Source organism: Corvus cornix, chromosome 6, assembly GCF_000738735.6.
Source record: "Corvus cornix cornix isolate S_Up_H32 chromosome 6, ASM73873v5, whole genome shotgun sequence".
Classification (NCBI taxonomy): Eukaryota; Metazoa; Chordata; class Aves; order Passeriformes; family Corvidae; genus Corvus; species Corvus cornix.
Window position 1 is genome coordinate 3,609,425 of NC_046336.1, and position 24,641 is coordinate 3,634,065.

The 24,641-nt window shown below is 44.0% G+C and overlaps 1 long non-coding RNA gene across 1 annotated transcript; it reads right to left on the bottom strand.

Moving 5' to 3' along the window:
- Nucleotides 1-1,185: 1,185 nt before the first annotated feature.
- On the bottom strand, nucleotides 1,186-18,194 carry LOC104694532. Its single transcript, XR_752740.4, has 3 exons — nucleotides 17,827-18,194; nucleotides 10,390-10,495; nucleotides 1,186-7,085 (listed from the first exon to the last, which is right to left on the bottom strand). It is a non-coding gene; the product is annotated as an uncharacterized LOC104694532 (long non-coding RNA).
- Between the last annotated feature and the right edge of the window lie 6,447 nt (nucleotides 18,195-24,641).

The window sequence follows — 24,641 nt, forward strand, 5'->3', positions numbered from 1 at the left end:
GTCCCTCTCTGTCTGGGGAGAATGGAAACCTCTGTATCCTCGTTTTTTCTCCTCAGTATGAATGCCTTTCAGTTTTAGGTTTGTAAGAATATCTCTGCTTTTCATCCATTCCAGCTGTGACAGATATTTGATAGGTAGAAATGGAAGTTATGGCCATCAGGGATGGGAGATGAACCAGTTGACATTCCCCTGGAGTCATAGGATTCAGATTGGCTCCTGGAGGATGGGAGAATGGCTCTGACAGGGAATCCTGAAATCCTGGGCTGGGGAAATATGTTTTTGTAATTACACGTGTTGATGAGGAAAGGATAAGCAAAGGATAGAGCAGTATTTCTTTTCTGACTGATCCAAGAAATATTAGCCTGCCAATTTTAGAAATCTATGAAAAATCACCTTGTAGTTATTAGGGCTGGGAGTTACAATGAATTACAGAATCCTTGGAGCAATATTTCGGAGAGGTTTTATATAGACACATTTCTTAGCACTGAAAAACAGGGAAATAATACCACACATGGGATTTGTGGGTTGGTAAATGAAAGCAACACTTGCTCTTAGCAACATGAGTGCATAAAAGAGCTGAGTCTTCACTCTGACCTCAGTGGACGTTGCAATCCACAAATTAATGCTCACATTCTACCTGCTTGTGGGATGCTGATCCAAAATGGAAATTTCTGAGGGATCTTCACTTCCAGAAGTGTTGTTTGGTCTCAGGTGTGGGCAGGCAGCTGTCAGGCTATTTTGTCACCATTTCCTCTTGTGTTTAATGGTTGGATTGGGAATTTCTCTTGCCTTCCGTGGTTTATACAGCACCTATTTCAAGGCCTTTTTCATCCTGCAGTGGCACCATATACTGAGGTGAAGGTGTTTATGGAATATTAAGATTAAGGAAAAATTTTAGGGGATGAGAATGGGGAGAAGTGCAACCCAAAGCATCTTTTTTTTCTTCTCTTTAGGATTTTTCAGCTGAAATAAATCACCAAAATATTACCCTTTAGAGCCTCACATGGAGCTCTGTCCCTAGATGGAAAAGAAGCTGTGGCTGCCCCATCCCTGGAAAGGTCCAGGTTGGACAGGGCTTGGAGCACCCTGGGATAGTGGAAGGTGTCCCTGCCCATGGCAGGGGGTGGCACTGAGTAACCTTTAAAGATCCCTTTTAACCCAAACCATTCTGTGATCCTATTAAATGCATCCAAGTGAATGACACAAAACCAAAAATCTCATTTATTTCAGAGGGAAAAACCATGGGCATTTGCAGAAAGTATTTTGAGGCAAATGTTTCCTTTCCATTTATCTGCTTTATTAGACAGGAAAAATTGGTCTCTGGACCTTACCAAAACACATACCTTAAATCAACCCAAGCAGCTAAGGACATTAAGCCAGTGAGCTCATCACATCCTTTCCTTTCATGCCTGACCTGGAAGCTAAATTAATAAACAGGTTTCTGCCTTATCTGGCCATTCAGGTGTGGGAGCAGACAAGACAGCATGGTGAAGGTTTGTCCTTCAGACCTGGGCAGTAAACTGTGGCTGCTGCAGGGGTGCAGGGCAGATCAGATCAGTGTCCTGACATCTCTCCATGGCTTCACTCAGAGCCAGCCAAGAGGAATTGCTCGGATGAGCACTGAGGCCGTGGGAGCTGGTTGAATTCCGTCCAGTATGATGGAAATTCAGGACTAATGACTTCATCATGACCTATGAGTAAACCTCTGACCTTTCTAGTGGGGAGCTGAGTCACTGCTTAGCAGAGCAGCCCTCAGTGTCTCCCAAACCCGCTGCTGCTGGAATAGGGACCCCCCAGGAGCCAGCAGGATCCCGTGCTTTGAAAACCAGGAGCAGCCTTCAGCTGCTGACGCAATCCTCTGCCAAAGGCTGCTCTTAGTTGAGTTTCCCAGGAAAAATGACACATGAAGGGCTCTCCCTTCACTCTAAAAGCAAATGGGGAAGTTGAAGAGGTCAATGGGCCACAGATGTCCTTCTTCTGGGAAACAGACACGTTGCTTCTTCTGATTGCTCGATTCTGAATTTAGGGGAAATGAAGTTAGCATCAGTCATTGGCCAGGTCATCTGGGGCCCTGAGCAAGCTGATCTCATGGGTGGCATTGCTGTCCATGGCAGGAGGTTGGAACGAGATTATCTTTAAGGTCCTTTCCAACCCAAATCATTCCATGACTCTATGATTACACCTTTCTGGAATGCCCCAAACCCCCATACACTGGCCTGACCTTAAACAAGCCCGTGGCTTTGGCTGCGGCTTGGCAGTGAAACAGAAGAGATGGAAGGTTTTAATAATTTGCCATTTCCTCCCCAAACAAACAAACTCACTCCAAAAAACAAGGAAGAGTCTGGGGAGCTTGGAGATAGGCAACAAAGGCGATCCCACTTTCTTGCACTTCCAGGCCCAAAGATGTACAGCTATGGAGAGTTTTCTGCAAGGAATTTATTTCCACAATTGATTTTGTCAATCCACTCACCTTCCCCATCTCTCTCCGGTCCCACATGACTCTGAGCTGATTGTGGATTTAGGATCACTCGCTCGAGTGGGGTGTCAGCCACTCATCCATCAGGGAGCCTGTGCCAGGTGCTCCCGGAGCACCCCTGCTCCCATCACAAGGAGGGCTGTGCTGGGAAAAGCAGGCGTGCCAAAAACGGATTAGCAAAACCACTTATGCCCCGTAACAAGCCGGATTAAAAGTAATAAGTCTCATCAGGAGGCTCAGTTTAATTGCTAGGATTATGGCAGCAGTGGAGAGGAAAGCTAACAGGGGATGGGTCTGGAGAAATGTGTTCCCTTGACTTCCCTCACAAACTGGAGGAGAAAACTGGCCCGTGATTCAGTTTTGCCTCTGATTCCACATAATGACTAAATCCTGTGAAGATAATTGGTGTTATGACCATTTGTGCTGGCAGCTGTACTCCAGTACTTTTTAAAATCATTATCTGTTAAGACATTTGCAAATATACAGTGAGCCTCGCAATGCCTCATTAAGGCACTGAGGAAGACAGTCATAAATTTTATTGCCTCAGCATTACATGTTGGAGTCATAATAGTGCAGATCTGTTCTGAATGTATAAATTCCCTTATCGCTTCAGCAAAATCTCCTGCTTTTCTGCTTTGGAGAAGGGCATAAAAATGAAAAATGCCATCAGCATTCAAATGGAGAAGTCTGACTGGCTCCATTTTTTTTCATTTAAGGAAAAAGCTTGCTATAACCACACAGAGAATGTATTTTAGAATGTAACTATACTAAAAAACATCAGACAAATGCTATTCCTACAGCAATTTTAGGCAATAGATTTATCTGTGTTGTTTCACTTCCAGCTCACTGTTTCTCCTGATACACATTAACTTTTATTTCAGGGTCTCTATCCAAGCTTATTGAGGTCAGTGGAAAGATTATCACTGGTTTCTTTCAGTTTTGCATCAAACCCTTGATCAGGACATCTCAATTTTTATTAGGAGAGAATAGAATAAATTTGCTAGTAGTTTAGAAAAATTATTTTGCCATTGGGTTAGAAAAATTGGGTGTTATTAAATGGAGCTGAAACACAGAAATTCATGTGATATCATTCTGTATTCTAGGGACAGGTCTCTACTCTGTCTTCAAGAATTTGCTGTTTGCTGTTGTAAATTTGTACGTATGAAAAAGAAACTTTAGTAAGAGTTTGATGCTGTGAGCTTTCCAGAAGTTTAATAGTGTTTGAGAGACAAAAAATTCCCATCGAGTGAGTCACCTGTGTCTTATTCCACGTGAACCTGGTAGATAAATGAGTGCAGATAAATATTATTTAGCCTGATGCAACCCCCCATGGGCTGGGATCAGCCTCTCACTCTTCCTCCTGCTCTTCCTCTCTGCAGGCCTGTGGATGTGGGGAGGGGCTTTTCAGGGTGTGTTTTGTCCCTGATGTGCACACGAGTCCCCTCGTCGTGCAGCTGTGTATTTGCATGCAGATCCAGGGAACATAAATCCCCTTTGTGTGGCTCCTCAGAAGGAGTTAATCTGTTAAGGATGGAGCCATCTATCCTGTAAGGCCAGAGAGAGCTGCATTAAATGAGAGGGATGCTGGAACATCCACGCTGGAGGTTCACTGCCACGCTGCCACGGGGAAGGAGATGCAGAGCAGGGACAATAAGATGACACTCTCAATATAAAGCCAGGTTTACCATCATCGTCCCCAGTGATTTAATTCAAGGGTATGAGATCATTCACTTTGACTTAATGCAGAAATATGGCCTGTGTGTGAAGGTCTGAACATTTCCACAGAGAGAAAAATACCTCTCACAAATCGTTCAAAGCCTTCACTCGCTGTTTGGAGCTGGATTGGCAACACCATCCTGGGATGCTCTCCTAAACTCTGCAGGAGAAGGGAATTCCTGCCCTACACTGTGAAATGGAGCAGGGACAGCATCAACTGGGATGGAGGGAGCAGGAAAGGGACACCCCAATATCCCTCAGCCTCCAAAAAATGTTCACCTGTGCCATGAATGATGGAGCCAAACTAGTCCATAGCCACTGACATGGCTCAGCAGCTGATCCCCCTACAGCCTCTTCCATCCTCCTGCATCTCTTTGCTACCCTCATTAGAAGAGTTTTAAAAGGACAGAAATAAAGCAAACACATTTTTTTTTGTTTGGGTTTGTCATTTCACAGGAAAGACAAAAATCTATAAAAAGAAGACTAAACAAGGAATCATTGGAAAATCTTACCAATAAATGAGAGGCCCTGGAGTGTTTTGATTGCTGAAGCTGTCCAGAGGCGTTGCCAGATTTTTTCCTAGCATGCTGGAAAAACTCTTCCCTGGGATAGATCTGCTTTGTCAAGTGTTGGGAGAATTGGTCTGGCCTTGCTGAAGCTGAGGGTGGAGTTGGGAAGGAAGCCTGGCTCTTGGTTGAACCCTGGCTTTGGACAGGATTGTGGAGTCAGGAGCACCTCTCGCCATAGTTTAGGAACTGCCACAAACATTTAAGCTTCAGACTTTTTTCCCCCCCTGCCTTTTTCCAAGCTTTAGGTTTCTTCCTTCTCCTCTTGGACTCTCTCATAATTTTGGGAGCTTGACCTCTGAGCAATGCTGGCAGCTGTGCATGCCAGTGTTGACATCCTGGCCCTGTGCAGCTGCACAGCCTGCAGCCCTCTGTGGGCAGGAGGTCACAACACCTCTGGAAAAAAGTTAAACTGAGAACTAATGATTGGCCTATCCCCACACCTCCAGCCTGAAAATCTGAATGCGTTTAAGAACACAACTGGCACCTTTCTAAGGGCTGGCACTGCTACGTCTCACTCCGAGTGGGCACATTAGGAGGGACAAAGGCTTGGCTTAGTTCCCCAGAATCCCAGTCAGCTTCCTAAAACACATCAAGGCAAGGGAGCTGGCTCAGGCTGATTCCTGTCTGGACCAAGAAGTCATTCAAATCCGAGTCAGATCCTCGTTCTTGCCTTGTGTAGGATGTTTTACAGCTGTGTGCTTGGTGAGGGGACAGCCCAGCCCTTGGTGAGCCTCAAGGCACAGTCAAATGTGCTCTTACTGAAACACCTCCAGGGCCATAAGGAGAGTATTCAGCATCTACAGGAAATAATTTTAGGATTAAACACAGGAAGGAACTTTCTACCCTCTTTCTTTTCCCACTTAGAAATTAATATATTGTCCCTAGTTGCATAGTTAAGGGATACTGATTAAAGAGAGACTGATTTTTATCACGTCTCAGACATCTCTGGTGCATCACCTTTATTTCTTTTAAGCAATCCCACAAGAATATGAGGGTAAAGGACAGCAGAGAAATCTGCAGCATGATATGAAAAATCTGGATAATTTCACCAGCACCCAGTGCTGATATTAGTTTTCATTACATTCCTGTTACAGCAGCACATTTCAGTGCCTCCTTTTCGACTCAGCCAGAGACTTCTGTAGGAATTCCTGTGCATTCTCCTTCAGCCTCGGTGCACTTTGAGCATAAGAAGCTGCCCCAAGGAGAAGCCATGTGAATTCTGTACTCAGCACAGCTGATGTGCAGCTCCACGTGTGACAACGAGCAGATGTACAAGGCTGGGGTCTGTGGCACTGCTGTGAGTTGACCTCCCCTGAACTTTAGACTGGTGGGAACCAAGCAGCTCCAAATGTTTTGCAAGTTGACCCTCCTGCCCAGAAAAACCAAAGGCACGTTTAATTTAGGGTTAAGCGGAGAGGTCAGATGTTCTCATTGCAATGTGAAGGACTGAAAAGAAGCCTGGGCTTTTCAAGGTTCAAGCTTGGGCTGCTGCAATGTAAGACAGGCCTCTGCTGCTTGGATCCATACCAGGGAATACTTGTTTATGTTGGTGTCAAGGATAGCAGCATCTGGCCCAAGACAGGAGGCTCATCCACTCAAGCCCTTTAATGGTATCAGACATGGTGCTTATCACTTCTCATTAAAGCATAAAAGGAAGCCAAAAAAGAAGAGCACAGTTTGTTCTGTTTCTACTCCAATTAGATGCACTTTGTTACTTTCTGGATCATTCACCCCTGGTTCAGTTCAAGTTTGTTTTAAGGAAGGCTAATCAGCCTTGTAACCAGAGAATCCTTGGCCTCCCACTGCTCTCTTGCAGTGCTGCCTAATCAGGTAGAAGGAACATTTCTGCTCTGTGCGAGCGCTGGTGCTGACCTTAGGAATTAGCCAGTCAGTAACTCACCACTGAGGGCTGCCACGATGCTCTCAGTGACGTGGCACAAATAAACGAGACATTGTATGTCCAGGAAAGAGGCAAAGGACCTGGAGATGTGTGAATAAAAGAGTGGGCTACATCCACATCCTCCTTAAATCTTCCATTTTTAATTCTTTTCAAGCAAGGACCAAAGCAAACTTCTCCTGTGACCAAATGTAGGCTGAAAATAGGCCTTGTGATGAGCAACTGGATTTTTCCTCTGTTTTTAAGCAAAGCAAAACACAAGTGGTACACATGGAAGAGGAAGGCTAAGCACACGTGGATGTTCCCATGCAGGCAATACTGTGAGGAAACCCACTCTTGGATTAAATTAATTTACCCCTAATGTCTGTCCTGGTGCTCCATTTGCTTCCCATCTGGGCGCGTAGAGCATACAGGAAAGCAGCCAACTCTGATTAAGGAAAGAAGAAAAAAAAAGAAATGGGATCATGAATAGCAAAATCAATAACTTGTCCACTTCTCAAACATCAAAGAGATCTCCTAAGAAGTCCTGTTAAAGAGGACAAGATAATAGACTCTCTTTTACTGTCCATTATCACAATCCATTTGCACCATGAGCACAGGAGCTCTCCAGGCAACCAAAGCCTTGGCTCTTGATCTTTATTTCCCAGTTCTTATGAAGTGGTGATGGAAATGGAGATGAGGCAGAGATGATGGTGCTTGGGATTCTGCACTGGAGCAGGAGGAGAGAGGGAAATTCTTTGCACGTTTAACTCTGCTAACTTCACCAGGGACAATGTTGGGCTATTGTCTCGGTACAATATGTTTTTATATTTTTATGAATGGGCTATTTATGCAGCTGCTATGGAAGATCTTCATCTGGTGGAAAACAATGGGGAGTGATGAGGATCTGCTTCACAGGGTTAAAGATTTGACATTCAAGGGCCCCAGTGAGCCCATGGAAGATAAAGTCCATTGTGTTTAGATTTGAATAGAAGGAATGCTCAAACTGGAAGCAACGCCCCCCCATTGTTTGATACCCTGAAGAAGCTTCCCCAGTGCTTTGCTTCTGGGTGAGAGGAAGACAGGTAGCTCCAGTTTCTTCATCCTGGGAGAGATGAGCCTCTTCCTGGGATCAAGTAATCTGAGGCAAACATCTTCCTCAAACACCTTCTTGCAGGGCTGTGCCTGAACTTGGCTCACTGCTCATTGTGGGTCTGTCTTTTCTGCAGCAGGACCTTAATTCCCACCTTTTCCACATCTCTGCTGACAAATTTCTAAGTAGTGCAATGGCAATTTGCTTCTGAGTGGAAACATGAACAGCATGAATATGTTTATACGCTCACCAGGAGATCTGGCATGGAATAAACTATGCATAGTATTCTTACATAATTACTCTCAAACAAATTTTGCACTTGGAAAGCTGTCAGGTTTTTTCTCCTATTATTTCCATTTCTTCTCTTTGTCACTTTTTTTTTTTTTTTTACCATCTTTGTGACTTCTTGGGTGGCAAACACTGGTTGTTAATGTTGGATTTGTGACATTGGTGTTGGTCAGGTTCCTAGAATACAATTGCAAACACCTTCTTTGATCTCCTGCACAACACAGGCTAAAGGAACCAAGTCAGTAATTCTGTCTTCAGCTCATAAAGCACACTTAAAGTATAGCCTATCTCTCAGGGAGTTATTGTCTTGATGCATTAGAACACAGACCTCAAAAAAATGGAGACTCCACTACATTTTCCTTTCTCATAGACTTCAAATAAAAAACTGGTGAGCCACCATCCCCTAGGCCTAATTTTCTCTGCATACAGCACTGACATAGACAACAAGCGGGAAAATAACTTCAATATGCTCTGAAAAGAATTCCTTTTAAATTAAAATATTCCTGTCTGATGTAGCACGATAAAGTCACCCTTTTACATTTAACCAGCATCCCTGCCTGAGCCCAGCAGTCAGAACTGTGTCCTCACACCACCTTTGTGACTTGATGACATCTCTGGTTTCCATTGGGCTCGGCTGGAGGACCTCACAGCAGGAGGAGATGTGGTGGTCTGGGCCCATCATCTGCAGTAACAGCGTGTGACAGCACAGCTCTGCACCACGCTCTGCGCTGGGACAGGGGACAGCGGGGAGAATGGAAATAAAGGAATTAAAGCTTGGGGAAAAGCAACATTTTCCATCGCTGGGAAGTGCCATTTGTGCCCAGCTTCCCCTCCTGACTGCAGGCTTTTGGCACTCCCTGCCCCTTGGCAGGGGAGGATGCAGCAGATGAGGCCTGTCCTTGAGCTCCCTGCCCCTCAAAGGAGGGCAAGACAGTGGGGTAGCAACTACCAGGGATGAAAACATGGATTGGGACCAAGGCTGTCCTCTAACCAAACATGCTGGGCTCCATCTACCACAGAATCCTGGAATGGTTTGAGCTGGAAGTGGCCTCAAAGATCACCTGGTTCCACCCCCTGCCATGGGCAGGGACACCTCCCACTGTCCCAGGCTGCTCCAAGCCCCAATGTCCAGCCTGGCCTTGGGCACTGCCAGGGATCCAGGGGCAGCCCCAGCTGCTCTCGACACCCTGTGCCAGGGCCTGCCCACCCTCCCAGGGAACAATTCCTTCCCAATATCCCATCTAAACCCACTCTCTGTCAGTGTGAATCCATTCCCCCTTGTGCTGTCACCCCCTTGTGCCCTTGTCCAAAGTCTCTCTCCATCTTTCTTGTCTGGCTCCTTTAGCTACTGGAAGACCTCAGTTAGGTCACCCTGAAGCTTCTCCCTTCCAGGCTGAACAATCCTAATTCTCCCAGCCTTTCCTCACAGCAGAGCTGCTCCATCCCTCTGATCAACCTAGTGGTTTCCTCTGGACTCACTCCAGCAGCTCCTCATCCTTCCTGTGCTGGGACCCCAGAGCTGGATGCAGAACTCCAGCTGGGGTAGCAGGGTAGAGGGGCAGGCATGAGCCTCCCTGCACAGTTTGCTGGGAAAAGCATGAAGCCTCCCTAAGATTATCTATTCATGAATGCTGAGAGCCGGAATAGGCAAAACTGTGATTCTTGGGGTATAAAATAGCACCACGTCTCCATGAGATGCAGCAGGAATCCTCTTGTTTCTGACAGATTCACATCTCTTTTACTGCTCAGAGTACAGCATTGCTTTCTGACTCTTTTATTTTTAATAACCATGGATGTTTAGCTGTCTGTTAAGCTTAATGAGAATAATTAGACTGGATCTGGGGGAACAAAATAGGCATAGTGTTGGTTTAGCACCATGCTATTCCCTGGGGACGCTGTTCTGGTGGCTGAGAGACTGGAAGAAATAATCTTTAACAATGAAAAAAGACTTGGTGAGTCATTCCAGCTATGAAAGGGATTAAAATATTTTTAAACAGAAGAGCAGTTATTAATAAAGTGCAGGAAATGATAGCGAGTTATTGCACTTTGAGCAAAAAGACAAACACGACTCCCTCCCACGTAGTACCCACTTTGATGAGACTCTCCCTCCCTCTTAAACCTTATTTTTATTCCCTCTCAACTTTCTTTCAAAACTTGTTTACTGAAGTGGCCATGATGTTATCCTTTCTCTGGGTGGATCCTCCTCTGCAGTTAATGGTTTCTACTTCTCAGTCTCTGCAACTGGGAAAAACATCTCCATTCTTAGTTCACAATGACAAAACATCAGTAGCCAGTGCAAGTGTCCCAGACCTCCTGCATCCTCCTGAGGCTCCTTTCTTCACAGATTTCTTACTAATACAGGAAGTTTTACCTGTTCCATGTATCCATGCAAAGGAGACTGCCAGTAATTTTGGTCATATTGCATAGGAATGGCTGCAGAATATGGCCCCCGTGCTGTTCCGACTGCAAAATTATACCTGGAGGAAAAAACCAGTGATAAATATCTTTTCAATGTCCCCCGCCAGCCAAAACTTATTCTCACACCCATGAAACCCATGGCTTTCAGAGATGTCACCTGGTGCCAACGACATGACATTTTCTCCATACTCTATTTTAACCTTTGACCTTTTTTCCAAAAGAAAAATTCAATACATTCAATTATTTCACAAGTCCTTTCACGTGCTGACATTTTCCTTCCCTGCAAAGATCATAACGCACCTTATTTTTCTCTTGATAATTTTATGAATTTACTGTAACTTCTTGAAGTGTTTTGGCTGCTTGCCAAGGAAATTCAAAACAATCCACCCAACTTCAGCTGAAGTGCAAAGTCTTGTTAGTTTGAGTGGTTTTTGACAGGAAAGCATTTTCCCCAGAACTGTTGCATCTGTTCCCTGCTTAACCCACTGGTGCTCCAAATCAAAACGTTCCAACTGTCCCCCACCTCGTCCAGAAGGTTGTGCACAGCTCTGGTTTCTGGCTGCATGAATAACTTGGTTCTGATTTACTCTGCTTCCTTCCTTTCATCGCCAGTAATTGGATCCCACCGCTGGAAACCAGCCCAAACCCCAAGTTTAATTTTAGTCCGTGTTGCTTTACTTTTGTGATAGCCACTTTGCAAAGCACAATTCCCCTCAGCTACCAGCTCATATTTATTGTTATAAATCCTAGGAAGCACGAGAACACAAGGGAAAAATGTCCTTCTTCATCTTGAAAACATAATACTCAGTGGCTGGAATGTTCCAAAATGGAAAAAACCAATTATTTTATGATGTATTTGATCCACATCTAATGCTGTAGAGGGAAGACATGATCCAGAAAGTTACAAGCCACAGAATTGATGTTTCAGGGGAAATAAACAAAACCAAATTCTTATTTTTCCTTTTTCTTTTTTTCTTTTCTTTTCAAACGGATGCTTCTATTGTCATGACACCTCAAACCCTTTATAAGAAAACCACGGAGTTAAGGCTCATACCCTTGCATTCTCTCCGAGTTGAAAGATGAGGCTCTGGGGCATTGAGTTTAATATCCCTATTTAATATCCCTTTAGTCTATCCTTGCTTCCCTGTTTTAACATTTGTGACCCAGGCTCATATTTCCTTTCTGGATGTCTTCTGAACAGTGAGATGAAGCTTTGTTTAATTTTGGCTTTCTTTCCCACTGCTGAGATTGTTTTATTTCTTGATCAGCTGTTATAGCAATGATTTTCTGCAATGTTTCTCCTTTTTCTTTTTGGTTTTTTTTTTTTGGAAACTGTACATCTGCTCTTGGCATCTGTTCCATATCCTTTATGAACACTGAAGCAGGGAATTTATTTAATTCTTTTTTTCTTGCAGAGGCTGAGTCTATTGTCTAGAAATTATTTTCTTTGCCTTAAAAAGCCCACAGTCTCCTTCATCAACACTTTACTCTTCTCACACTGGAAACACTTCCTATTGCTCATCATCTGGTGGAATTACATTTTATTCCATGTCATTACTTTCCATGTTATTTCTTTAGAGTCTTTAATTGCATTCAGCAACCGTTCCAGCCCTTCCCCCTTATCTACCTCTTTACTGCTCCTCGTTACTCCTTGCACACCCATATTTTCTTTTTTTTAGTGCTACCAGTGTATATTTAATGACATCCACGCTCTGTGAACCTACTAGAAACTGGCTTCAAAGCTGTGGCTTTTCTACCTCATGTCATTTTGACCTCTTTATTCCACAGGACTTCATTTCTATCTCCTCTGTTTAAATGCAAACATCTTTTATCATTTATCCTCCCCTGCAGTATGAAGCAAACCACTTATGCTGAAGAGTTTTAGTCTCATTGAAATATTTTGCTCCTGATAGGTTCAGCTCAAGTGGAGAATCCCTCTCTGTGTAGTTTTTGCATTGGGTTTAGCACTAAAGAAACCCTCGCGCACCTCAGCAAAGTGCTTGACTAATGCATTTATTGCTCCAACTTGTTTGTGTCTGTGAAGTTATCATCTTTCATCCTGAAGTATTATTACACACTGCTGGCCGGTAAAGTGAAAATGGACAAACACACAGCTTGGTTTATAACAGATCTTTAAACAGATCTTTTAATGCTTCACTGAAAAATTACCAACAGAGGCTTTGCTCTCTGGAGAGTGCCAAGAACTCCCAGAGCTCAGCAATTATGACACAGGGGCACAGGGAATGTGAACCCAGCTCAGACCAAGCGTTTCTAAACCTCCAAGGGCTGTTGGATGTGCAGGTTCCCTGCAGCTGGATGCAGTGACCCTGCAAAGCTCAGAGTGAGGAAGGGGCTCAGAGTTCCTGATGAGTAATTCCACCATCAACAACACACTAACCACTCAGACTCAAACATCAGGAGCTTCAGCACAGCTTGTACCTCTTCTTCTGGTAATTCTGCAGAGAAAGGAGTGTCTGCTGCTTCCATCACCCTCTCAAAACAAAAGTCAAGTGGGGGAAAGTTTGTTTTCCCTCCTGTAAGCAAGAGAAGCCCTGGAGCAGGAGATTTGTACAATCTAAGTGTGATACAAACACTCATCATCAGCAAATACATGAGGAATTCAAGACCAGCCCAAAATTCATTTTACATATTTACCAAATATGTAAAACAAAAAATTAGAAATTCAGGAAAAGAAGCCAAGTCCAAAATGGACTTTAAAATCCTCGCTAGCTAACTGAAAGCAGGACTCTTAATTTATTTTTTTTGAAATTTTCACACTAAGAGTTCTGTGGCCATTAAGAAATACTTTCTCCTTAGATCACTCTGGAACTTGAGACCCCAGCCTACTCTTGAAATTAACTTCATAAGTTATATTTTGAGCTGATTATTTAAAACCAAAAATCAGTAGGATGAAACCATCTGCAAATGCTTGCAGAGCCCGCTGCATCCAAGTTCTCCTCATTTGTGCCATTAGAGATTCACTTATTGTTCATGTTCTGGTAGATCATATAGTCCCCCTTTGGAATATATTTAAAAATTGGAATGGCATCAGAGAACTCATGTTACAGAGAAAACTTTGCAAAATTGTCTAATGCTAGTTCCCCTGAATTCCACATTCCCCATTGTCCTTGGGGATGATGGAACAGATCCATCACACTGATGCTAAACAGGTTTATTGCAGTGAATGGAAAGAGCTGGAACTCCTCATCCCACTGGCGTTTATGGCTGTTGGTGGAAAAGAAACTCCTCCTTTGGGGGAAAGGCTGGAGGAGAACTGTGCTGGGAAATCAGCCACGTGCAGACAAAGGGATTTCCATTGATATTTTAATGCAAAAAATTGCGAGAACAGCATCCGAACGTTCATTTGGACAACACAAACAATCAAAGGAAACCAAAGCAAAAAAGCAAAGACAGTTTGTTGGCAGATGGAAAAGGATTGGGAAGTTAATGGCTTTGGGGAGGGCTGCCCTGTGCTGCAGTACAGCACATCTGGTTGGACCCCTGTCCTAAAAGGAACAATGTAATAATTGTGAACTGAGCTGGCTTTAGATTCCCTCACTGAAAAATCGTCAAATAAAAGCTATAGTCTAGATGAGATTAAACTGTACCATTTCCTTAGAGTAAGGAAATCCACATCAAAACCAACTGCAGCCAAGTCTGACAACATGAAGTTGTATTTTATGAGCAGAAAAAAAAAATCCCCATTCATCTCTTCCAGAAATTAGTAGGAAAAGGGTTTTCTGTTATAGAAAAACCTGCTGCAGTGGCCACAACTCAGATCAGTTCCCTCACAGATTTGGACACAGTAGTTCACCTCATTTTTAGCTTTTTATTTGTTGCAAATATAGATGTTCCATGCATCCATAATTTTAAACCTTTCACACTAGAATGCAAATTATTTAAACAGTACACTCACTTCCATATAATTTCTGGACATATGCTGACAAGTACAGTAGAGCTTTTGTCAATTATACTAATGAAAAATTGGTTTTCAGAGCCTGGCTATTGAAAATAAATTTGCTGTTTATAATAAGGGTGATGTCATTAACTTATTGAGGCAGCTGCAAATGAAAATTAATGATTAATTTCAGCACATGATACACAAGGCAAGAAGAAATTGTGCATGTGAATTATTGATTACCCACCCAAACTAACTCACTGCCACGTGAGAAAGTCTCACAACTACACTGAGGAGGAATAAGGAACTTAATGTTGCCTTTGGTGGTGCAAAAGTGACAGTGCCCCCTCGCCTCTGCCTCGCTCACCAGGTGACACCTGTGGGCAGCAAAAGCCACCTGTGATGAGGAGAGATGGTGCTAGCAAGCAGGAAATCATCTGGGCAGCCCAAAGGCCTCAGTGATATCATTATTCTCATCTTTTTAAAGCTTCATCGGTGCTGTACATTAAATTAGCTGAGCTATTGCCATACCTGTGCCAGGTTGCTCCTCATAAGTCAGCCACTGATTCAGCACAAACATAACCATCAGAAAAGCACTAAATACACACATTTCTCGAGCTGCCCTCTTTGAGCAACATTTCTTAACTTTTCATTAAACAATAGATGAATTTTCTCAAACTAACAGCATCACACAACACAAACCATTTTTTTTTCCTAAAGCAGTCACACATAAGTGCATGGACACCTGCTTTCTAAATTAAAAGTTTCCCAGATTTCTCTGGTGCTGCAGTGGCACAAGAAGGGGAGATTTACACATCCTTCCCTTCCGAGCATGCCTGCGTTGAAGCTGAGGCTCTGGACCACACTGAAAAACTGGTTTAATTTACAGCATTCCAGTCTACAGGCTGCAGCATTCTTTAGCCACCAGGAAGATGAAGACAGCTCTGCTGATATTTAACTTTATCCCTCTGTGCTGTTAATTAACATAAGTAAACACTTTCCCTTCAGAGAATGGGATAATGTGGCAAAGAATTTGTAAAATGACTCACAAGAGCCATAAGGACAGAGCCACAAGTGTTGTGGGAAGCTTCCCGGAGCATCTCTGCCTCCTTTGATTATGTGTTTCTGGAGCAGGTGCTTTCTGTGATTCTGATTTCTAAAGAGCTCATGTATTTTTTTCATCTTGGTTTCTGAAGTTCTGAGTATCAACAACACTGAAATCATCAGCTATTTATTTTTTGTTTGGGGACTGTCAAGAGGAGTAAAATGATCTGCATGCACAGTTCAAATCAGCATTATTTGGCATTTTGATGCACTCAGGGCACTTAGCCATGAAAATCCTGCAGTGTTGAATAGACAATTTTACAGCTGGGAGACTTTTTAGACTTTTGTTTATGACTGAAACTACAAGCCACAACCCATCCTAGCAAAAAGGCTGGACTAAAGCCAGAGTTTTGAAGTTTTCTGCAGTGGGCCATAGCACAAAAAAAGGTGGCACATTTTTAGTTTTCATGAGGCAAAAAGAAGTGAGTGCCAAGTCTCCTCTCAATCCCTACCCTTAAAACACTTCTCTTCGGAAGTTTTACAGTTAAAGGTGTTATACTTGTTACATACTGCCCAGGTAGCAACTATTTCCTGAAACAGTCTAATGCTTATCATTGTAACAACCTGTTTTAAATTGTAGGAATTAAGCAGAGACTCGGTGGAAAAAACCTACCACCCGAGCCTGTAGTTAGCAGCTGCCTACAACGAGCAGCCTGAAATCCTGACATGTTTTTAGCTTTGCTATAGGAAATGCACCCACTTCAGTTAGGGTTTGCAACTCAGCTGCACTTCCTGGGCTTCTCCAGGTTTCCAGGGTAAGGGCTTTCATTAGCAGAGAGCCCCTGGCTGATGGGACAGAAGAGCACTCATGAAATCACTGAGCCCCAGCTGAGACGTGTGAGATTCCTTCACCTGCCTGCATGCAGGGGAAAAGTCAGAGTTTTTTGTGGCGGTGGAGATGACAGAAGTTATCTCGCTCTGCCAGCCAAAAGCAGGCACCAGCTGGCTCTTCCTGCACCTGGGATGGTGCCAGCAGCAGCTCTGGGCAGGCTGGGAGACACTGTGGGCATCCCTCACCCACCCGCAGCAGCTGCTGGGGCAGGGCACGCAGGGAACGCTTCCCCTGCCAGCCATGCCAGAGAACAACAGGGACTGGGAGATTGTGGATGGGGTGTGCAGCAAATGGGGCTGGAAGGGAGCTGGAGAACTGGTGAGCTCGTCCTCTGCAGGGAGACTCCATGGAGAGGGAGCTTTAATAAAATACAATGTGAAGGTGTGAGGTGGCATCAACCCACCCAGAAATTGAGTCCCCAAGCAAGATGGCAATTTGAGCACTCCTGTCCTTGCTGTGGGGTTACATTAACCAGCAGGCATTGTCCCTGCTCTTTGCAGAGGGGTTGGATGGATGATTTTTGGGGGTCCCTTCCCACCCAAACTGTTCCATGAGCTTCGGTCAGCCCTGAGCCCCAGAAGGAACAGCCTCACATCTCAGCTGGTGCTCTCCCACCTGCATTCCAAGGATAAACTCCTTCCAGTGATTAACTGTTCTTTTTATTGGACTTTTCTTGATACTTAACTTGGCTTTTCTGCTGTATCCTTTATGTTTACTGCATCCTTTATGTTTATTGCTCTTTATCCTCTTGGCATAAGCATTTATTCCCTCCCTCTTTGCTATTGCTTTTACCTCTTTGCCAATATCTGTCCTGACAGCCTTTCCTCAGCTGAACAGACCACAGATCCTAAAAATGCTCCCGCTTTTTTAGCTGTGTGATCATTCCCACTCCATTCACCTGCAGTGCAAGGCCGGGTGGGACCATGCTCAGCACCCAAAACAGAGGAGCCCAAAGCTTTGCCAGACTCACAGAAAGAAAGGACTCAATACCTGATGTGAACAGCCAGATAAAATCTCAGCTCACTTTGATTCACTGTTGAATCACTGTGGCCAAGGATTCTCTCTACCAGGAGTGTAAAATAGTGGAGATCCCCTCTCTTGAAAGGTTTGACTCACCTTCCCCAGTACCCTGGCACTGCTGCCCAGATTCCCTCTTCTCCACCTTTCATGACAACAGTCATTTATCAACTTTCTCAAGCAGAACAGTTTAAGCTGAGCTGCTGCTGCTTATTCTAATGAGCCAAAGCCTCTTCATGTCTTTAAAAGGATTTTGGCTGTGGGAAGGTCAGAGGTAAACAACCTATGGTGTCAGGCCAGATTAGACTTCATTTTAAGGTATGACCCCCTTTTCTGCTATTAATGCTGCTAGGCACTGAGGAGTTTCATTAACTGCCTACAGCAAAGCCAACATGATTTTTTTTTTTTTCTACAACAGAAAAGCCAGTAACATGCACCAAATATTTGTGTTATAAAGGGAACTTACCTTGAACTCCAATAAATTTCAGTGTTTTTTGTTGTCTACTTGCTCCCCCTGATTTTCTCTAGAGGTAGCCTACCTTACTTAGTGTCCTTCACAGATGTTGATGCTTTTTTCCTCTTGGGGTGGCTGTCAGTGTTCATTGTCATCCCAGGGGACTGAAGCAGCTCCACCAGACTCTAGCAGAAGATTGATTTCTTATTCTGTTCCTTAGTTGTTCTTTAGGCCATCACAGTCCATTAATTTGCCCCTTGTGCCTCCTTTCATTTGCAAAACCTTTCCTTGAGTGGGTTTATCCACAGCTTTTTGAAGACCCCAATGAGCCCTACCTGGTCCCATCTTGAGTCTGGCCAGGGTTGAGGGAGGTCAAGCATATCCTGGAGTTATGGATTATAACACTTAATTAAAATGTACTTCCACATTCCTGCAGTTGCTCTGAACTATAGCTCACCTTATTCAACAACCTGACCTTTGAAGATGAACAGCTTCCTTTAGCATTGCCTCTGAATAAAGGAATTCTTGTGAAAACAGCAGAAGCACCCATTATGTCATTAAAACTTCCCTGTTTACATGGAAAATCACTGAGACTAGTGCTGCAGGAAGACAAGGACTTTGAAGGGGAGAACCTTGACTTTCAAGTTCCTCTGAAGAACATGAGTCATCTTTGGGAATGGGATTAAAGTAAATTTCTGCTTCAGCAGTAGGCTTACTCTGTGACACTCCTTTTCCCCTGATTTTCTGGCTGCTTGATGTCTGTGCTCAGAGTCAGGCTAGGAAGGGGAGAAAATTAATGCCATCAAGGTGTTCCTGCAGCAGACTCAGTGTTGAAAATGGAGATGTGAGATCTGCATCACCTCCAACAAGATGATCTTGGCTTCTCCAATTCTCCCCTGCACTGAGCAAGTCAGTGTCACCAAACTCGTGTGGTGATGATCCCAAACCAGTCATGGGCTGGGATAGGATGTTCTCCTTCTGAACTTAATGGTGTGGAGAGAGAAGAAAGTTCATGAAGAGTCTTGATGAAGGAGACTCTGCTGGAAGTTTTACTCTGTGCTGTTCTTCTGCTGTTGCATTTTATTGCCACTTGTTTTCGAGGTGGTGTTTGAATTATCTATTCTTTTAAAGGTTATAGGCAATAAAAAAGATAGTGCCAGCAGTTCGATGCCTAGGATAAGATACTCTCAACAACACAGTTAAAATAGAAAGGAAATATGAGTTACTTTATTGATCCCTTAGGAGGAAGCAAAGCCAAACAGCAAAAAAAAAAAAAAAATACTCTGCAGGCTATGACCTTTATAATATAGGTAGCAGTAGAATAGGGACTTGATTGTGCATCTGTAGATGAACTTCTATAATTCTTACCTCATTTAAGGCATTAAAAATGACATTTTTAAAAGCAGGCTGACCTTTGCTGTTTGACAGTGTGTTTAGAGTTTCCACCATCCCTGAAGGTGGAGGAGGCAACTCTCATTTCGGGGGTTGGTGAGTTGGCACTCTCGCCCAAGAAATCTCTGAAAGACCAGGGGGAATTTCCTTGATAAAAGAGGAAGCTATTCCAGAGAAAAGGGAGGGGTAGGAGTGAAAAGGGATGGGAAAAGAAGTTGCATATGACTTCTTAGAGGGACCCTCTTGTGAAATCTGTGAAGGATCACAGTTATCTCACTTCCCCTTGGAGAACACTCAGGGCCAGAATCCCTCATGAAAGAACTTTTGCTCATCCTGTAAGTAATGCAAAATTAAAGTGCATCATTTCTAAGAAGTTGCCAGCATGGATTCTGAGTTCATCTAGCAGCTCCCATACCTCTGTGTGAGCAGCTCTGTCGCAGTGAGGGGAACCACTAACACAGTGCAGTAAAATATCCTGGAAAAGGCGTGTGGGGAGAACTTGCACAGCCTGCAGTAAATCCATATTGCCATATGTGGTAGCCCACACTGGAGTAGGGGATTTGTGGGGATTTGGAAGACATCAGCTGAGAAAATGAGACAAGAATCAGAGGAGAGCAATTCTGGGAGCTGTGTCCACACAGAATGATCCTTTAGGAATATGGTGAACAGAAGAAACCTGAACCTAAAATGTTTTGATGAGCATCACTTTGAAAGTAACTCAAAATGTTAAAGACCAGAGTTATTGAAATGTGGTTTAGTGTGAAATAGGGAGTCTTGGTGGAGAAATATCAACACTTATCCAAGAACACCTTCCAGCAGAACGTGTCCTTCAGGCTACACCCAAGCTCTGAGAAACTCCTGCACTTTCTCTAACCCTAACCCTCACCCCCAAACAAGTAAGACTGCTTTTGGAAAGACTAAATTTCAGTGTCAGTTAAGTGCTGGCAAATGTGGAAGACCAGGGAGGTGTAGCAAACTCTCTGTGTGGAGGTACTGTCCTGGAATGTTGTTGGAATCCATGGATGTGATTTGAAAACTGTTAGAGGAATAAATTCCCTGGCAATGTTGTGTCATCCCACTGACATCTTGCTGGTGTTTATGGGACTTGCCTGCTTCCAGGGTAACCTGAAGTCTGCTTTATGTTGTAAATAAGGATTTTTTTTTTTTTAAGCCAACCAGGCTGATCAGTTGACAAACAATAAATTTCTGGTTTCAGATTTTAACTGTACAACCAGTTATTAAGAAATATCAAAGGATTTGCCTGTTCTTTCAGAGACTGGTAGGAGGTGACCTTTGGTTTGGATGATCAAAAATGGTATTTTTGTCAAGCCTGCATTTTCATCTGAGCCCAGATTATGCACAGAATTTCTGGTGAAAACAAAACTGAGAGAAGAGGGCAAGGAACTGGTAAAACTACTTTGTTGGAATGGACAAAGCCTGAGAGCAAATTCCAAGTATGGTTTTGGTGGTGTGAGCAGGAAAAAGATGTGTTGTTATTTTCTTGGAGGCTTCATCCCTGGGTGAAGGGATGCTTGGCGTGTTATTCACAGAGAAAATGCCAGCTGGAGATGAGTTATGTTACACTCAGCCCCAAAACTGTGCTCGAGAGTGAATCAATTCTGAGCTGCAAAGTGTAAGAAAAGCACATAATATTTATGTGGTGTCAAGTTTATGCCCTTGAAAGTGCAGCTCCCAGGACTGTGGGCTGGGGAGCTCCCCAGATTTCAGGGAAGATCTATGGATGCAGCCCAGCTGAGCACAGGCAGCTTCCCTGGCTGCCACAGAAAATGCTTGTTCCCTGATGAAGTAAGTGCTATTTATCTTTCCCAAGTTACAATCAAATTTAGAGGAAATTGCCAAGGGAAAGTAGGCAGGCTTAATTTTTTTTTATTTTTTAACCCATTTTGCATTTTGTTAATAAAGTACTTTTCAAGTGTGGTCTTGCATGGGTGTTAGGAACTGTATTTATTTTTCTGAGCAGGGATTTAATACTTTTTGATGAGCCCATATTGCATGTGGGTGCTATAAATTTGAACTCCTCTTTTCAGCACACTTGACCACCATCCTGATTATACAGAATGGCAGATTTTAGGATAACGTTGCTGGAAAATGGTCTTCAGGGGTAATTTTGGATTTTTTTTATTTCTCGAAATAGCCTGACAACAGAGCCTGACAGTCTTTGTGTCTGTATAGAACAAGCTTTCCCATAATTTTCAAAGGTTGGGTGGATTTCTGGGGCTGGTTTTCAATGGAAATCAACAGAAATGAATATTTTACTCTAAGTGCAACACATACACAGCTTTGTGCATGTCTGGGGAACTTTGATTTTATTTTTGAGGTGTCACTAACGCCTGGGGTCGGATGCCCACAAGGAAATGACCGTGGGTCCTGCTGACTCCTGTCCCCTCACCTGTGATTGCCTTAATTTCTGTGAGGAAATTCTGCTTTATGCCTAAGTTTCTATTGCTGAGCTTTATCACTATTGAACAGATAAGTGGGAGACTGAAATCCAGGTGGGATTCAGGAGCTGCTCTGCTCCCACTTGTTCCTCCTGGAATATTTATCCAGACTCATGGGCTTGTTTCATCCCTGAGGTTTATTTGTTTAGGGACCTTTCATGGGAGGTGGGGAATGAGGGATTTATGCCACGTCTCAGGTAGGAAGGGCTTTTAAACCCACATCACCCCTGTGCTAATTAACAGCTCAAGAAGACAAATCTGCTGCCTCTTCTTCCAGAAGCCCCTGCACCCACAGCTGGGAGCTGGCTCAGGGCCACGGATGGTGGGGCAGGCACAAGTCCAGCTGTTTGAAGGAAGTTTAATCCCTGCTCCCCAGCTTGCTGCTCAGCCAGCAGTGTCAAATCTGTGTCAGCACTCCTGTTTGCATTGTGTTTTTCAGGCATTTAATTATTTCCATCTATTTCAGGAGTTGTCGATGCACTCTTGCATGTCTGGCCCCTGAAGCTGAGGTGTAACTGCCTCTTCTTTGGTAAATTTAAACAGATGCATTATCTGATGAAGTGCTTTTTGCGACTTAGAAGCAGCAGTGGGACTGAGCGCAGCGATCAATCAATATTGATTATCACAGTTTTTCCTGGGCTTGAGAAAAGTGTGCTGTAAGGAGGGACTGCAGGGCTTCAGTGCTGCTGAAGCCTGATCCCTGGGAGAAATCAAAGTGAAGGTAATTAATGCTGCTGGCATGAACATTAATTCTGGACTGGTGATGATATGGCCATTAACAGGAGTGTGCAGCCTCTCCCATAATGTATTGCACTAAGAGTGTGAATGCGTATTTGGCTGGATTGGTTTTGATGAATTCTCTACCTCACTCCTGCCACTGATATTTTTCCAAAGCTCATTAAGCACGAAGTGGTGGCAAAGCCCTGGGTTCTGCCTGCTGCTCGTGGGCCACTCACAACACATATTCCTGAGCCAATGTGTGTTTTCTCTCCAGCTGTGCAGAAGGAGCAGTTGAGGCTCCTAAGTACTGCGTGCAATAAAGAGCTGTGTTAAGAAGAAATACTGTTACCTCAGTCTTCACAGGGAAAACAGCACTCGATGGTTCCTGCGGCGCTTGGGATGGGAGGGGGCTTGGAGAGGGCGTGATTTTCTCAAATAGGCTTTGCTTCTGTGTGTCCTTGGAGCCTGTACCACCCTGGCCTCTTCCTGCCTTGGCCTGGGGGAATAGCTGGGCATTCTGTGGCCCCTGGCCTGGGATGAACTCGCCTTTTCTGCTCTGTTATGTGCGGGGTCCAGCCACAGAGGCAGGTACAGATTTCTTGCAAATCATCATCTGAGCTCTGGTGGCTTTTGTGTATAAAAATCTCAGAACAGAATGGGTTGCCACATCGTGGTGACAGTCTCTCTCTTCTCCATATCTCCCTTTTGAAACAGTAAAAGCTTGTTTGTGCCTTTAAAAATAAAAACTTCCATAGATTACAGCCTCAACTGCATGGCAGCCTGTGTGGCTGCAGTGTCTGAACACTCTTTTATTCCAGAGAATTAATATAAAACTCTTCTGATTTCTTGCAAATGCCCTGAAAAAAAATCCTACTTTGAGTGGGTTTAAGGTGCCCCTATTGCTCTTTAATCCACTAATCCTTGTACCTGCAGCTTCCTGGGCAAAGCTCCTGGGATGCTGGATAAATGCAACAACAGCCTGGCACATCCCTTGGCAGAGTACCAGCCTGGGGGGAAGGTTCACCTCTGCCTCTGGAATGATCCTAAACCTGGAGAGCTGCCAGCTGTTCTGGGAGCTGCTCTGCCTGGAGGGGTTGCAAACTCGGAAGTGGGAGAAGGTTTTAAACTCTGGAGTTCCCACCTTTGGGGTGCAAATTCTGCTCAGGGGTGGATGATGGGGACACTTGGGGACAGCTCTGTGGGTCCCTGTGACCTGCTCCAGCTGTGCTCTGATGGGAGGTGTTCAGGAGAAGGCATCCCTGGCACCAGCAGGCTGCAATTACTTACTCGTAGGAGTACTCCAGCACTCTTGCTTTCATCCATGGCCAATGGTAATATTCCAAAGTGGAAATGCAGAAATAACTTGGAGCTCAAAGCAGCTTTTGTTCAGTCGCTGATAGAGAAACTTCCTTTTTCTCCTGACACACTGCGGCCACTGAGCAGGAGTTATATTTTTATTTTCCCTACAATAAATCCTCTTTTCTAAGTATCTAGGTATCAGCTGAGCTCATGGTATTCTATAAGTTTCCTCCAAAAGGCCAAGAGGTTACAAAAAGGGAAGCTGACACATGCTGTGCATGCTTGTCTCAAACCTCTTCCTCTGTTTAAGATGAAGCCAGTGGAGCTGAGCACTGTCCACCCACAAATAATCATATTCTGCAACAATAAAACTTATTGCTGATATGAAAAATAATCTCTTCAGCTTCGCCTTAACCCCCACAATTTCCTAAAGTAACATGTCTGGAGACAAAATACTGACTCACACAACTGCTGAGGCTTTCTGATCTGCATCTGAATGAATTCCAAAGTTCTAGGTTGAAATTTATTTATATTTTTAGTGTTGCTTTAACAAAATGCTTATCTCCAGCTAGCTAGTGGTTGCTCAATCTGTATTTGAAGCCTCTTATTAGCTTGATACAATCAAATTTATTTAATGATTCTTTGTTTGCATATCAAAGACAAAGACTACATTGCTTGCTTGCAAAGCTAGATCTGATCTTGGATCTTGTGTTAATTCTTTGATCTGGGTGCTCGCGGAGCAGTGTAAAACAACAAACCACAGCATTTTCATTAAGATATGCAAGCGATACCATTTCCTGGGGAAATAAGATTTTATTGCCCCATCTTCTGCGGGGGTTGGTGAACATGAGGCCTACTCATGTAGTGCATGAAAAGGTCAGTGACATGACAAGGCTGTTTGTGAAAGAGTGCATTCACCGCTTGAGAAAACAACCTGGGCAGCAGAGTTACCTCCGTGTGCAACCCCATCCTCTCCCGCGGGGACGGAGGGGACACGGGGCACTGACCACCCAGGGCAGCGCCTTGCAGG